We start from the raw sequence: 15,400 nt of genomic DNA, 5'->3' as shown, positions 1-15,400 counted from the left end.
TTATGGTTTTTTACACAGGATAAGGAATTAGAAATGAATATCAAAAGAGTACATCAGGCACAAATTAGATGAGACAACACTTCAGCATGAGATAAGTGCATATGCAAATGTTTAGAGATATGCTCAGCGAGCAATTTCTATGACTACAAGACAGCTCCAAATGGAAAAATAGAAAAGGAATCAGAACTTAAAAGTGGGAATGTTAAAGCCCTCATAGGACAGCAGTAAAAGCTGCAGTATTGGCTTGGAATTTGACACCCTGCCTAAAGTCTGGGAAATAAGAGTTGCATCTGAAAAATTTGTACAAGAGCATGTAGGATAAACATGGGATATACTTTGTTCTACATTATGTCTGAGCATTGCCTCTAAAATAGAAAATAAATCCCTCTTGGACAATCTTCAGCTTTTTTTTTTTTCCTTTACACTTGTATTATATACAATTTTCTTCTTTAGGTACAGGATGAGGCATGGAAAGAATTCAAGCCAAGAAATCAGAGTCTTAGAGTCTTAGTCTACAACATGTAAAATGATGTGCTCGGAGTTTTTACAGGCTTGAAAAAAAACAGGAATTCTTAAAGAATGCTATCAATGTAAAAAGTAAAGTACAAAGTTCTACGAGAACAATGAATACCGTAGAGCGCAGAAAACTCAGAAAACGAGTGGTACCCTTTCAACCTCACTTGTGTTACCTCTACAGCCCAGGGATTACACTTCTGAAGGAAGCTATTCGTCTAAGTAAGTCAATAAATAAACACACAAAATAATGTAATAGGAAAACAAACTAAGATATATCCAACACAATAAAAATATGTCAGAAACAAACTTTATAAGGTGTAAACTAAGAATACTAAGGAACTCATTTATAACTAAGGAACTAAGATACTAATAAATTATTGTAAAATTGAGCTAAAATTTTTGAAAACCTACATGAAATTGACAATTATGATGAAAAGAAACAACCTTGATTTAAGAATAAATGGAAAACCTGAATTGACAAAAATGACTAAAGTATCTACCTTTTATAGCAAAAAAAAAAAAAAAATTTCCTTCAGAATAGATATTAGGCCCAGAAAGTTTTAGAGGCAACCTGCATAAAACTTTTAAAGAATGGATAAATGGCAATTTATATAATAGAGAAGTCAAAAAATGTAACACTACGCAAATCATTCTATGAGACTACAATAACCATCATTGGAAAACAGAAATGAGAAAGTAAAAGACAAGTTAAATAAAGGATAATCTCACTAACGCAAAAACATACATGCACAAATCCTCTGAAAATAGTAGTAATATTACCTAGAAATACATTAAAAAACATGGCAAAGTTGGGTTATCATAGAAATACAAAGATATTGGGAAATATAAGGAGTTACCCAATAGATGTCAATAATGACCAAGTTTTAAAAATGTAAAGAACAATAGAATTTTATGGGGAAGACAACTAGAAAAATGCAATATGACATTAAACCCAGAAACAAACAGATGCATATATGGAAACTGCTTTGTGGAGAACTTTTCCAAAATCCATAAAGCTGTGCGTGTTCTTCCTGCACCAAGTTTCTAATATTTATCAACTTAAATATTAATTTGTGTAATCCTTGTTCACATATTCAAGGTTCTTCTTTTCACCGTTGCTTATAATAACAATTAAAAGTAATCTAGAGTTCTATTCATAAGGGAGAAGAAAACTACACTGTGATATTTCACATTGTGGAAGATCTTCGAATGGTTGAAGTCTTAATAAATATCAAAGTTGCACTGACAAGTAAAAAAACTAAATTGTAAAGTCATGCATATACTATTTTAACTGATAACACTTTTTAATTCCCAGACTCTAAAATTTTATAATGGTTTCATGTATGAACAAATACATAAACATATAGATTACAACTATATGCAAAATATTCACACATGGTCTTTATGTAGGAAGAAATGGAAAAAGAGTCACAGATTTTATATAAAAAAGAAGTCAATCTTAATCAATTTTACATCTTTACAAAATGATGTAAACACAATAAAACACTCTAATTCTGGATGGTGAGTTTACAACTTTTTGCTACATTTTTCTCTGTATATTTTGCAGCTCAATTTTCTTAAAATTAAAAAGTAATAAACAAAACTCAAGTCGTATGGAATACATGATAGACAAACACAATTAAGCTACACAGATAAGATAGGAAAATAAGGGACCTGAAAATTATATCATAAAAGGCCTTTGTTGATACTGGTTACCTCCTGACTTCTAAAACAAAACAAAACAAACCTCTATAAACTATTTTTTTGCTATTTCTCTCTGGCAGTCAGTCAGTCAGAGTTGGTGGCAAAGTTTGGAGCTTTAATCTGAGGTTTTTTATTAATGAAAACGAATGCTAGTTCTGAGATTACATAGTGTTAATGTTTAGAAAGTTATCATTTATTAAATCATTACTCAGCACTTATATTTAAATAATTATTTTGGCACCTTATGACTAAAACAATAAAATGATAACAAATATTCATATCACTTTCAGAGGTACTAACTCTAAGGGGGTATTATACAGCTTTTAGAAATATGATAACTTGGTCACTGTAAATAAATCTGCAATGAACATCGGAGGACATATATCTTTACAGATAAATGTTTTCAGATTTTTTGCATAGGTACCCAGGAGAGGGATTTCTGGATCCTATGATAATTCTATTCTTAATTTTTTGAGGGACCTCCACACTGCCTTCCATAGTGGCTGCACCAGTCTGTATTCCCACCAAGTGTCTGAGGGTTCCTTTTTCTCCACAGCCGCTCTAACACTTGTTATTATTTGTCTTGTTGATGATAGCCATTCTAACTGGTGTGAGTGAGGTGATATCTCATTGTGGTTTTGATTTGCATTTCTCTGATGATTAGTGAAGTTGAACATTTTTTCATATGTCTATTGGCCATTTGTATGTCCTCTTTGGAGAAATGTCTCTTCAGATCCTCTGCCCATTTTTTAATTGGATTGTTTGTTTTGTTGTTGTTGTTGAGTTGTATGAGTTCCTCATATATTTTGGATATTAGCCCCTTATCAGAGGCGTTGTTTGTAAAAATCTTCTCCCATTCAGTTGGTTGCATCTTTAGTTTGTCTATGGTTGATATTATGCTAAGCGAAATAAGTCACACAGAAAAATCGAGAACCATATGATTCCACTGATATGTGGGATATAAAACTGAAAACAACAAAGGAACGAGACAAACAAGTAAAGAAACAAAGATTCATAGACACAGATAATAGTTTAGTGGTTACCAGAGGATAAGGGGGAGGGGATCGTAGATGAGGGTAAAGGGGATCAAATATATGGTGATGGAAGGAGAACTGACTCTGGGTGGTGAACACACAATGGGATTTATAGATGACGTAATACAGAATTGTACACCTGAAATCTATGTAACTTTACTAACAATTGTCACCCTAATAAACTTTACTTTTTTAAAAAAAGAAATATAATGAAGTGTCTGCTAGCAGAAATCAAATAATTTAACGATGCCTGTGGTCTCAGTAAGGTAGAGAAAATTTCACTTTTAATGAGATTCTTTGTTTTGGGGATGAAGTATTAGGTTACTAGAGGAACAGACCCCATTACTTTGGGTTAAAGAGTGGTGTGTGTGTGTGTGTGTGTGTAACAGACAGGAATGGGAGGGGGAAAACTGAACAGAAGTCTCAATTTTGTTAAGCACAGTCTTGAAAACTCTGTATGTAGTTTTCATGATATTTCAAAATCCAGCCTAAGGAAAGAATTCCAGATTCTAGCTCTTGTTTCAAAAACCATTCAAAATGTGTGAGTTTACTATAAGTAATAATTTAGCCAGAGTCTTGGTACTAAGGAAATCCAATAGATAATGTGTGTTTCTCTTAACATATTTCATTAATTGATTTCCCAGGAAGTTAGGAGATAAGAACAGGACACCTGCCTCCCTTTCTAGACATATACCCAGAAGAATTGAAAACAGGTATTCAAACCTTATACACATGTATTCATAGCAGCACTATTCATAATAGCCAAGCGGTAGAAAAAAATCCGTGTCCACCAACTGCTGAATGGATAAACAGAATTTGGCACACCCATATAATAGAATAGTATTCAGTCATAAAAACGAATGAGGAACTTCTGTCAACTTGGCTGAAACTTGAAAATATTATGCTAAGTGAAAGAAGCCAGACATATAAGGTCAGATGTCATATAATTCCATTTCTATGAAATATCCATATTAGGTAAACCCATAGCGACAGAAAGCAGATTGGTGGTTGCAAGGAGATGAGTAGTGGGGACTAAGGGGCGATTGCTTCTTGAGCGTGCAAGTGTCTTTTGGGGTGATGGAAATGTTTTGGACCTTGATAGAGGTGATGGCCGTACAACATTGTGAATGTAATAAATACTTTAAAATGGTTAATTGTATGTTTTCTTAATTTCACTCAGTTAGAAAATGTTAGGTGCTTACATACATATATGCACACACAAACGCATTAGATTTTTCAAACATTAAATGCATGGCTTTCCTCCATACACCTACTGTTCCTTTTCTTGCATCCCATCTATTTTACTGTGGACCTAGAAACCCATCTTTTCCCACTCCACACTTGAAGTAAATTGATCAGGTTGTGAAAAATCTCATTTTTCTCATTTTTCAATCAAAACGGTGGTATTTTTCAAAACACTTTTTCACGCACAAAAATAAGTCAGTAAGAAAAATATCCCTCTCATAACGGATGGTTTTGAATATAGTAGATAATACACATTTAGCAGGACCAGAAATTAAGTGCATAATACCAAGGTGGTTTCTATTCTTCACACAGCATTCGTTGTGGTGGGGATTTTAAACATGTTTTATCAGATATTCTAATTGTAAATACCAATGGGATTGTTTCTAGGCCCAGTGGAAGACTCATTCATTCTAATACCTGCTTCCAGATTTGATGTATTCTTATCAACTCAGAAATCATTACCTAGCGGGGAATCTCTCTCAATTCAGTACCTCCTGAGGGTCTGCAGAAACACTCTCACATGTTGTGGATGCCATCATCTCTATGGATTCCATCTTTATGCAGCCTTCTTGGATGAGGAGGTGTTTCTCCTTTAGTCAGTTCCTTTCAAGATCAATTCTGATCTTGTTTCTGAATACATTTGTTTGGTTTAATCCGCTTGCCAATGGGAGCTTATTTATTTTTATCTGTTCATTTTACCTATCACATATTATTTGCCATTACTTTCTTTTTAGCCCTCTAAAAAGCTTTAAACTCTTCCTTAAAGATGCTGAAAGAAATTCTTCTGTAGACCTTCTTCATCCTGCGGAAAGTTAGTGGACCTATTCCCAGGCCTTTTAACTTGGTTTGGATCCAGCTACACTCCTGCTGTAGAATTTGTCTCCCTTACTCCTTCCAACACTTCCTATAATCTTTTTTTTCCAAGTGGTGTTAGTTTATTTTTTTCCTCATATCCCCAATTACCATGGTGTATTCATTTTGATTTAAAAACCCAGAGCACAGTTTAATTTTAATAAATAATTTAATTTCAAAGACCTGTTTATTGAATCTTACTAATTTTTTTTCCAGAGTACTGCCATATAAAGTTGAATTGTCAAACATTGCTTCCTAGTATTTCTAGCTTTTCAAACTAGCACTTTTCCACTCTAATAAGAAAGAATCAATCTCTCCTCAATTTTCTTATTCAACTTATTTCACCTATAACTGATCAGAAGACAGTCATCCTAGAAGTAATTTATTTAGAAGACAGATACTAATTCAGTTACTGAGAAGTTAAACTGATAAATCAGTACTTAATCCTGATAACTCTTTGCTTTAACATGTGTTGGTCATATTTGCTTTTTTTTTTGATTCTTGAGTTCATTTATATTACCCATGTCTGCACTATCTGTTTTCCCTTAGCAGAGACAGACTCTGATCAGGTGAAATATAAAGCATTCCTGGAAAGACTATGCTCTAGGTGAAAAACAGAAGATTGGCCATCAAAAGCCACTCATCCTGTTTTTGGCAGATGGCAGTGAAATCTCAGAAATAGTAAGAGCAATTGTGACTTGATTTCTTAAAAGGGATTTGACATGTGTAAAAATCCATTTTTCACTGATAGAAATTTAAAGACAATAAACAAGTGTTAATTGAGAATTTTTGTAGAGATTGTTCTCAAGTTTTGATAAAGATATTCTATTTAAAATTTTTATCTTTCCAAATTTTTATTAAATTTATTGGGGTGACATTCATTAGGAAAATTATATAGATTTCAAGTGTGAAATTTTACAAAACATCATCTATATGTTACATTGTGTGTTCACCATCCAGAGTCAGTTCTCCTTCCATCACCATATATTTCACCTTTGTACCCACTTCTACCACCACTCCTCCCCCACTACCCTCTGGTAACCAATAAATTTTTGTCTGCGTCGAGGTGTTTTTGTTTGCTTGTTTGTCTTTGTTGTTGGTTGCTTTCAGTTTTATATCCTATATATAAATGAAGTCATATGGTTCTCAACTCTTTCTGTCTGACTGATTTTTCTTAGCATGATAATCTCAAAATCCATCCATATTGTCACAAATGGCATTATTTCTTCTTTTCTGTCAGCTGAGTAATATTCCATTGTATATATGTGCAATATATTCTTTATTCAATCATCTATCAAAGAACACTTTAGTTATTTCCATGTCTTGGCCACCGTGAGTAATGCTACAATGAAAACCGGGGTACATATTGTGGCCGTCCAGCAGCCACGGGTTCACGAGGTACCTGAAAGGGGGAGTGGGAATGAACAAAGACACTCACAAATGATGATGATGATGCGAATTCGGTCTCCAGTGATGCTGAAGCCCTGAGTTTACTCTCCTTCACCAATTTATACCATCAGAGTACATGCAGCTTAGCAGTTACAGAAATGCATTACATCATTGAACGTAAATTTTTAACTTTAACATAGACACTACAAATCACTAAAAGCTCCCCAAAGCAATTATCCCATAACAGAGCCTATCAATTATCCTGATAGCCATCAGTGATCTGTGTCCGAGAAACTGGCCATTCCCACCACATTCCTCAGCAACTTGTAAACACCCTTCAGTCGCAGGCAAAGATAACAACTGAGCCAGTCTGCAAGGCTTCAGAATAACAAGAAATTATGGCTCCCCACAACATATATCTGTGTGGATAAATGTTTTCAGATATTTGGGGTAGATATCTGAAGGGGGATTGCTGGGTCTTATGGTAATTCTATTCTTAATTTTTTGAGGAACCTCCACACTGTTTTCCATAGTGACTGTACCAATTTACATTCCCACCAGCAGTGTATGAGGGTTCCTTTTACTCCACAGCCTCTCCAACACTTGTTATTGCTTGTCTTGTTGATAATAGCCATTTCTAACAAGTGTGAGGTGGTATCTCACTGTGGATTTGATTTGTATTTCCCTAATAACTAATGAAGTTGAGCATTTTTTCATATATCTGTTGGCCATTTTTATGCCTTCTTGGGAGAAATGTCTGTTAGGATCCAATTTTTTAATTGGATTGTTTGTTTTCTGTTGTTGAGTTTTGAGTTCTACATTTATTTCGGGTATTAACCCCTCATTGGCAGTATTTTTTGCAAATATCTTCTCCCATTCAGTTGGTTTCTTCTTTATATTGTTGGTGGTTTCTTTTGCTCTGTAGAAATTTTTATTTTGATATAACCCCATTCATTTGTTTTTTTAATTTTTCTCCCCTTACCTTTGAGGTCAAATTCATAAAATCCTCTCTAAGACCAAGGTCCCTAAGTTTAGTACCTATGCTTTTTTCTATGCCATTTATTGTTTCAGGTCTTACATTTAGGTCTTTGTTGCAATTTGAGTGAATTTTGGTATATGGTGACAGATAGCAATCTAATAGTTTCATTTTGTTGCGTGTGGCTTTCCAATTTACCCAGCACCATTTACTGAAGAGGATTTCTCTTCTCCATTGTATGTTTTTGGCTCCTTTGTTGAAAATTATCTGCCTATATATACATGTGGGTTTATTTCTGGGTTCTCAATTCTATTTCATTGGTCTGTGTGTCAATGATATTTGCCAATATCTTGCTGTCTTGATTATTGTCACTTTGTAGTATAAATTGAAGTCAGGGAGCATGATACCTCCAGCTTTGTATTTTTTTCTCAGGATTGCTTTGGCTATTTGGGGTCTTTTGTGGTTCCATACAAATCTGAGGATTTTTTGTTCTATTTCTTTTAAAAATGCTATGGAATTCTTATAGAGATGACATGAAATCTGTATATTGCTTTGGGTAATATAGCCATTTTACCTGTGTTGATTCCTCCAATCCATGAACACAGGATATCTTTCCATTTCTTTGTGTCTTCTTCAATTTCTTTTAATAATGTCTTCTAGTTTTCAGTGTATAGGTTCTTCAAGTCCTTTATTAAGTTTATTCCTAAGTATTTTATTCTTTTTGTTGCAATTTCAAATGGATTTTTTTTTCTTTTTCTAAAATTTCATTGCTAATATATAGGAATGCAATGTATTTTTGTACATTGATTTTGTATCCTGCAACTTTATTATATTTGTTTATTGTTGCTAGTAGATTTTTGGTGGAGTCTTGGTTTTCTATATAAAAAATCATGCCATATGCAAAAAGTGACAAATTTTCTTCATTCCCAATTTGGATGCCTTTTATTTCTTTCTCTTGCCTGTTTGCTCTGGCGAGGACTTCCAATACTATGTTGTGTAACAGTGGTGAGAGGGGGCATCCCTGTCTTTTTCCTGATCTTAGAGGAAAAGCTTTCAATTTTTCACCATGAAGTACGATGTTAGCCGAGGGTTTGTCATATATGGCCTTCCTATAATCTCGATAAATGGTGACTATATTTCTGCTTGAAGGGTATGCTGATTTCAGGGAGTTTATGCTTCTACAGTGTGGGACTATAATAGTATGTGCAAACTGAAACCATGCTAAGCAGTATTAATAATCAATGGGAAAATGTAAGATAGTTCTATGATTTTCAAAAATTTTTGTCAAATATTTCAAAATCTCTTACTGTAAATTATTAATATATATGGGAATAAAACATAGTAAAGCAAGTACCTATTTATACCATAATTTAAAATATTAGAAACATTGACAACTAAAATATTTTATTTCTTTGTAAAAATTGTATTGAATACTTTGAACAGTACTTATCCTGTTCTTCTTGTAGTATAACCTACAAAATTAAGAATACTTTTTTCTATGCCTTGGTGAATTGTCATGTTTCTGTCTAAAAGTGTATCAGCTTACAACATTTTATCCTTTGCAATTTTTATTTTAGGAGTTCCTTTAATGGGAGATTTTTGCTGGTGTCACTTCATCTAGGATATCCTTATCTTTTTCATCACTAACACTTCATTTATGTTGATAAGTTCACCTTCACTGAATCCTTTGGCTGCCTATTTAAAGTATCTCAAATGTCAGTGGTGTCAACATTCCCACATTCATTTTGTTATAACTCCATTTATATTCTATTTGAATTTCACCTCCATGGTTGTCAATTTTTTTTTTCTGATTGTCATTTTTGTTAGCCAAACCCCCTTTTAATTATTGATTTTTGGCAAAGGTCATGAAAGTTTGACACTGAGAGACAAGGAGGTCACTCAAATACGTACTTTATTTCTTGTGCACAAATTGACTAACAGATATGCAGTGACTAATTACCAATAGTCTTTGAAAGAAGTAATGTACTTAGTCACTGATAATAATGGGCACCTGTTATTTACGTAGTGATTTGTGAAGTTCCTTTTTCTCTTTGGAACAAACAAATCTTTTGCCTTTTACATAGCGATTTGTGCACTGAAGAGCTAGCAGCAAAATTTGTAATTTATGCAACTACTTATAATTAATACACCATATAACTGAAATTTGAGTCATGATGTTGGGAAAGTTGTGTTATTTTACTAGATCGTGGTAACTAAAATTTTGGTGTATCTGAAACAAATCTAGAAAGGATTGCTATATCTATTTCTTGATTAAGGCAACTAATAATGCGGGTGAGAATATAATCATAGTTTAACAGTGTGTACCTTCAGAGCTAGTTTCTAAGTCCCAAGCCACATTGTTGTTCCACATCTTCAGAAATGCTGCAGAGGACAACCTCACGTCCACCATACTTTTTTAAATACTTGATTGTTAAGTGTTTGGAGCCAAAAATCTTGGCCAGTATAGGATAGGATGTCAAAAATCAGCAGCAACTTAAACTTTAAAAGGACTTAATCTAGATGGCTATTTGACAACATACACAAAAATTAACTCAAAATGGATTAAAGACCTAAATATGACACCTGAAACAATAAAATACAAAGAATAAAATATAGGTACAATCTTATGGGCTTTGATCTCAGAGAGGCTTTTATGAACTTGGCACCAAAGGTACGGCAAGTAAAAGTAAAAATAAATGAATGGGATTACATCAAACTAAAAAGTTTCTGCATAGCAAAAAATAAACCATCAACAAAATAAAAAAGCAACCAAACAAAGAAGAGAATATATTTGCACATTATACCTCTGATAAGGGGCTAATATCCAAAATATATAAGGAACTCATGCAACTCTTTTCTGTGTCTATGAGTTTTTGTTTCTTTATTTGTTTGTCTTGTTCCTTTGTTGCTTTCAGTTTTATATCCCACAGATCAGTGAAGTTTTGTGGTTCTCAACTTTTCTGTCTGACTTATTTCAATTAGCATAATAATCGCAGGATCCATCCATGTTGTTGCAAATGGCACTATTTCATCTTTTCTTATGGCAGAGTAATATTCCATTGTATACCACATCTTCTTTAGTTCAGTGGTTACCAGAGGGTAAGGGGGAAGGGGCGATCATAGAAGAGGATGAAGTATGTCAAATATATGGTGAGGGAAGGAGAACTGACTCTGGATGATGAATGCACAATGTTATATATAGATGATATATTACAGAATTGTACACTTGAAACCTATGTAATTTTACTAACCATTGTCACCCCATAAATTTTCATTAAAAAAAAAGAACTCATACAATTCAACAACAGCAAAAATCCTATTTAGAAATGGGCAGAGGACCTGTACAGACACATTTCCCAAAAGACATACAAATGACCAACAAGTATATGAAAAGATGCTCAACCTCACTAGCTATAATGGAAATGCAAATCAAAACCACAATGAGATACTACCTCACACCTGTTAGAATGGCTATTATCAATAATACAGGAAAAAATAAGTGTTGGAGAGGATACGGAGAAAAAGAAACCCTCTACACTGCTAGTGGGAAAGTAAATTTGTACAGCCACTAAGGTAAACAAAAAATTAATAATATAGCTTCCATATGACCTAGCAATCCCTCTTCTGGGAAAGCACATGAAAACAAAATGGAAAACATTTATTTCTAAAGACATATGTCCCCCTTTTTTTATTGCAGCATATTCACAGTAGCCAACACATGGAAACAACGTAAGTGTTCTTCAATTGATGATTGGATAAAAAAGATATGGTACATATATACAATGGAATATTACTCAGCCAAAGAAAGGATAAAATATTGCCATTTGTGACAACATGGATGGATCTTGAGAGTATCATGTTAGGTGAAATAAGTCAGACAGAAAGTGACAAGAAACATATGATTTCACACATATGTGGGATATAAAACAGAAAGCAACAAACAAACAAAATAAACCAACTAATAGACACAGATGACAGTATGGTGGTTACCAGAAGGGAAGAGGGGAGAGAACGAAGAGGGTAAAAGACGTCATCTATATGGTGACAGAAGGGAGACTGGACTCTGGGTGGTAAGCACACAATGCAATATCCAGATGATGTATTATAGAATTGTACATTTTAAATTTATGTAATGTTTTTAACCAATGTCACCCCAATATATTTAATGAAAAAGGATTTGAGTCATGCGATATATGTCAAATATATCACTTATGTGTCTGAACCAATAAATCAATTATTAAAAGTACAATATAAAGAATCATCTCAGTAAGTCATCAATTATACTATAACACCTCTGCTTTAAATCTGTTGTTCTTTAGATGAATCTCTTTCTACATTCTCTAGGATTTTTGTAATATCTATTATTTTTTACTGCCTACAGTTATCTGAACCACTCTCCACATTTTTAAATGCCCACCATTGTCAATCTACTCTCCCAAGTGGAAGGAAACACACACACACACACACACACTCCCTCCACTGCACAGCTAGGATGCTGAACTGTGACATGGCACACATAGCAGCTGTTTTCCAGGTGTAGGTGCAGACAGAAGCAGAACAGTGGTTTGGGGTCTCATAGTGGAGGATCTGATTTTCACAACAGCAGCTTTTTGATCATGACATATTTGATGTGGTTTGAAGATTAGGGGAAGCAGCATCTTCCTTATCTTGCTAGTTGGCCAGAGCTTTTTTCATAATTGTTCACATAAGCTCAGACATGACTAGTTTCTCCATCACTCCTAATGCATGTTGGGTTAACTAACATCTGTTAATAAATCTCTTTCGAATGAACCAGCTAGTGCCAACTCTGTCTTCTGCCGTGAGACAACCAAACCTGTGTTATACTGCTTCACCTACCAGCCGCTTTCTTGAATATTCAGTCCCTACTCCTGCATTAACTGCTTGACCTAGATTTAATGTAGTTTTAACTCATCCTACTGACTGATATCTCTTTATTATGAGATTCTCCCTCATTAAAATATTTCTGTATTCCACCCTTTATTTCCATTATACAGTTTTCCCCTTATTGTTTCCACTTCTGAAACTTCTCTGAAAAATAAAACAATACCAATGATACACTAAAAATCAACTTAAAGGAACACTTTACAGTTTATGCTCTAATTGACTTTATTGTTAGAATTACAGACTATCCCTCCAGTCTAAAATGTCTTAGTTTACCAATTCAACTTGGTTCCACTCCCCGATTTCTATTTCTGTCTTTTGCATGCTCTAATTTTTCATTCTATTCATTGATTCTTCAAAAAAAAAAAAGAGAGAGAAAACTTTCTGTTCCTAGATCTTGCGATGAGTGGACTCCAATTTCCACATTTAATATTTTCATATGGTAACAGCTACATGAAGAATTATGTTAAAGATTGGGAATATTGACTATCATACACCTGGAACATTCGTGGCACATGGTACCTGGTCAATAGGTAACAAATCCATCACATTGCAAATCATTTCCCCCCCTTCTCTTTCTTTCTTACTCTGTCTAATATTCTAATATTAAACAGTGTATTTAACTTTGTTGTTTTATATGAAATAGATTGCTACTAATTTAAAGTAACAAAAATTCAGTTTAAATGTGCTTAGCACTAATGCAGCTTTTATTTCTATCCACATAATTGGAAATACTGTTACATTAGGTTTCAAGTCACTGACTCCGAATCTCTGTAGTTCTCTGTGCATTACTGCGTTCCATGGTTCCTTTTTAGTTGTAAGACAATTGCCAGTAGACGTCAATGTTTCCTTGGTCATGCCTAAGGACGTATTTTGTGTGGGGAGAGATAAAAACCACTCTCCTCTGACTTGTACTTATGAACAAAACATTTTTATGCCTAAATGCTTCCAGTCAAAATCTTCTCATGTCTCAGTGGCTCACATTAGCTTTACTTTTGCTGATAATGGTGAAGAGAATACAATGAGTAGCTAAGTCTAATTAGGACTCAGCACTGAAGCCACTTTCAGATAAGTAAGCTGCTGATTCCACTGGTCCCCAAACTACAACAAAAACTGCCATCATTTGATGGGTGCTGTTATAAATGTCAGAACCACACAGAGCCAACCTTCTAGCCCTGCAACCAGATTGCCTCTGCTTCTATCACCCCCTTAACCACATTGCAGCACAAATGAGGTGGGGTTGACTGGCTTGGACTTGGAGAGCCATCCGTAACGGCCATTCTATCCTGCTTCTGAAGTCTAAATCCATATTCCAATATATTGCCAGAGAGTCATAAAAGGAAGTTCTCAAACTGCTCAGAATGAAGTCTACCCACGTATCCATATCATCTCTTTTCTTCCCATTATAATAATAGCAATATAATATATCATAATAAGGAACGGAAGGAAGTTGTTTCAACTTCATTTGTCCCCACGTCTTCATCTGTCATCAACCTTCCTTGTATTCAAGCACACTCACACACTCCTTCAGATGTGTGTTGAGTTTAAGTAGCATAATACAACATCATACTATAATTTACTTAAAGCAATTGTAGGTTCTGAACCATTCAGAACAATGAAGTCACTAAAGTATTATGAAGAACAATACTTTTTTCTATTTTGATACAAGTTAAATCTCATAAAAATAATATAATTATCCAGTAGAGGAAAGACTCGCTTGTTAAGAGCTCTTCGAATCTTCCATTCATTTCCTGTTCATATTTCTATTTTTTAACCATAAGTCTTGGCCTTTGTTATTTGTGGCAATAAAATCAATTTGGATCAACAATAAGTTAAAGAAACCTTAAATATTTTTATAATAGTTAGTCTAAAATAGCACTCAGAAACAATTCCTTGCCTACTGTAATTTCTTGCTTGGCTGCACAACAATTTTCTACCAAAAATTGAACTGGTGGGGGAGCTAAAATATTTCTAGGGTTGGTCATACACCTAAATTCATCTTTTTTTTTTTTTAAGTTACTTTTACATTACCCATGAATTGTTATTTTCCTTTCTTGGCAGGTATTCTTTCTGGATACTTTACTTTCTGTATGTAGTAAATTCAACACACACACACATTGAGAGAGAGAGAGAGAAGAAGAGAGAGAGAGAGAGAGAGAGAGAGGAGAGGAGGAGAGAGAGAGAGAGAGGAGAGAGAGAGGAGACGGAGGAGAGGAGAGAGAGCTGAGAAGGAGAAACCCACATATTTTTTTGTCTTGTAAAAATATTTAATCTCCTCTGCATACAATGAACTTAAAATACTCCTCAGTTCACAATACATTATCATAACCTATACATGTAAGATTTCTCTCTTGGTCTATTTTATTTTATTTCTCTTTTCATTCTCCACCCTAGTTCATCTACCTTCTCTAATAGACCAATTCTAATATTTTTTTTTATAATTTCTTCACTTATTTCACACTATATTATGTATTTTATTACCTGAAAATGTACCTAATTTCTGGCTTTATCTGCTGCAGATAGGGACAACCCCGTGAAACACATGCATCTTATATCCATAGCCTCTTAGGATGAAAAGCATAGGCCACCTCCACCTCCCCATTTCCACAATGAATGCCACGTGGATGTCTTCTTAATGATCCTGTGGACATATATATGGGGTCATTTTACATATGAATTGACATATTTAGTTTCATTAAGGTATAGCCCAATTGCTTCCCAGAATTCTTATACCAGTGTACTGTAAAGTGCAAGCCTCCTTATGCCAGCACTTTCTATTATC

This window comes from Rhinolophus ferrumequinum, chromosome 13 (assembly GCF_004115265.2).
Source record: "Rhinolophus ferrumequinum isolate MPI-CBG mRhiFer1 chromosome 13, mRhiFer1_v1.p, whole genome shotgun sequence".
Lineage (NCBI taxonomy): Eukaryota > Metazoa > Chordata > Mammalia > Chiroptera > Rhinolophidae > Rhinolophus > Rhinolophus ferrumequinum.
Note: the sequence above shows the minus strand (reverse complement) of the source record.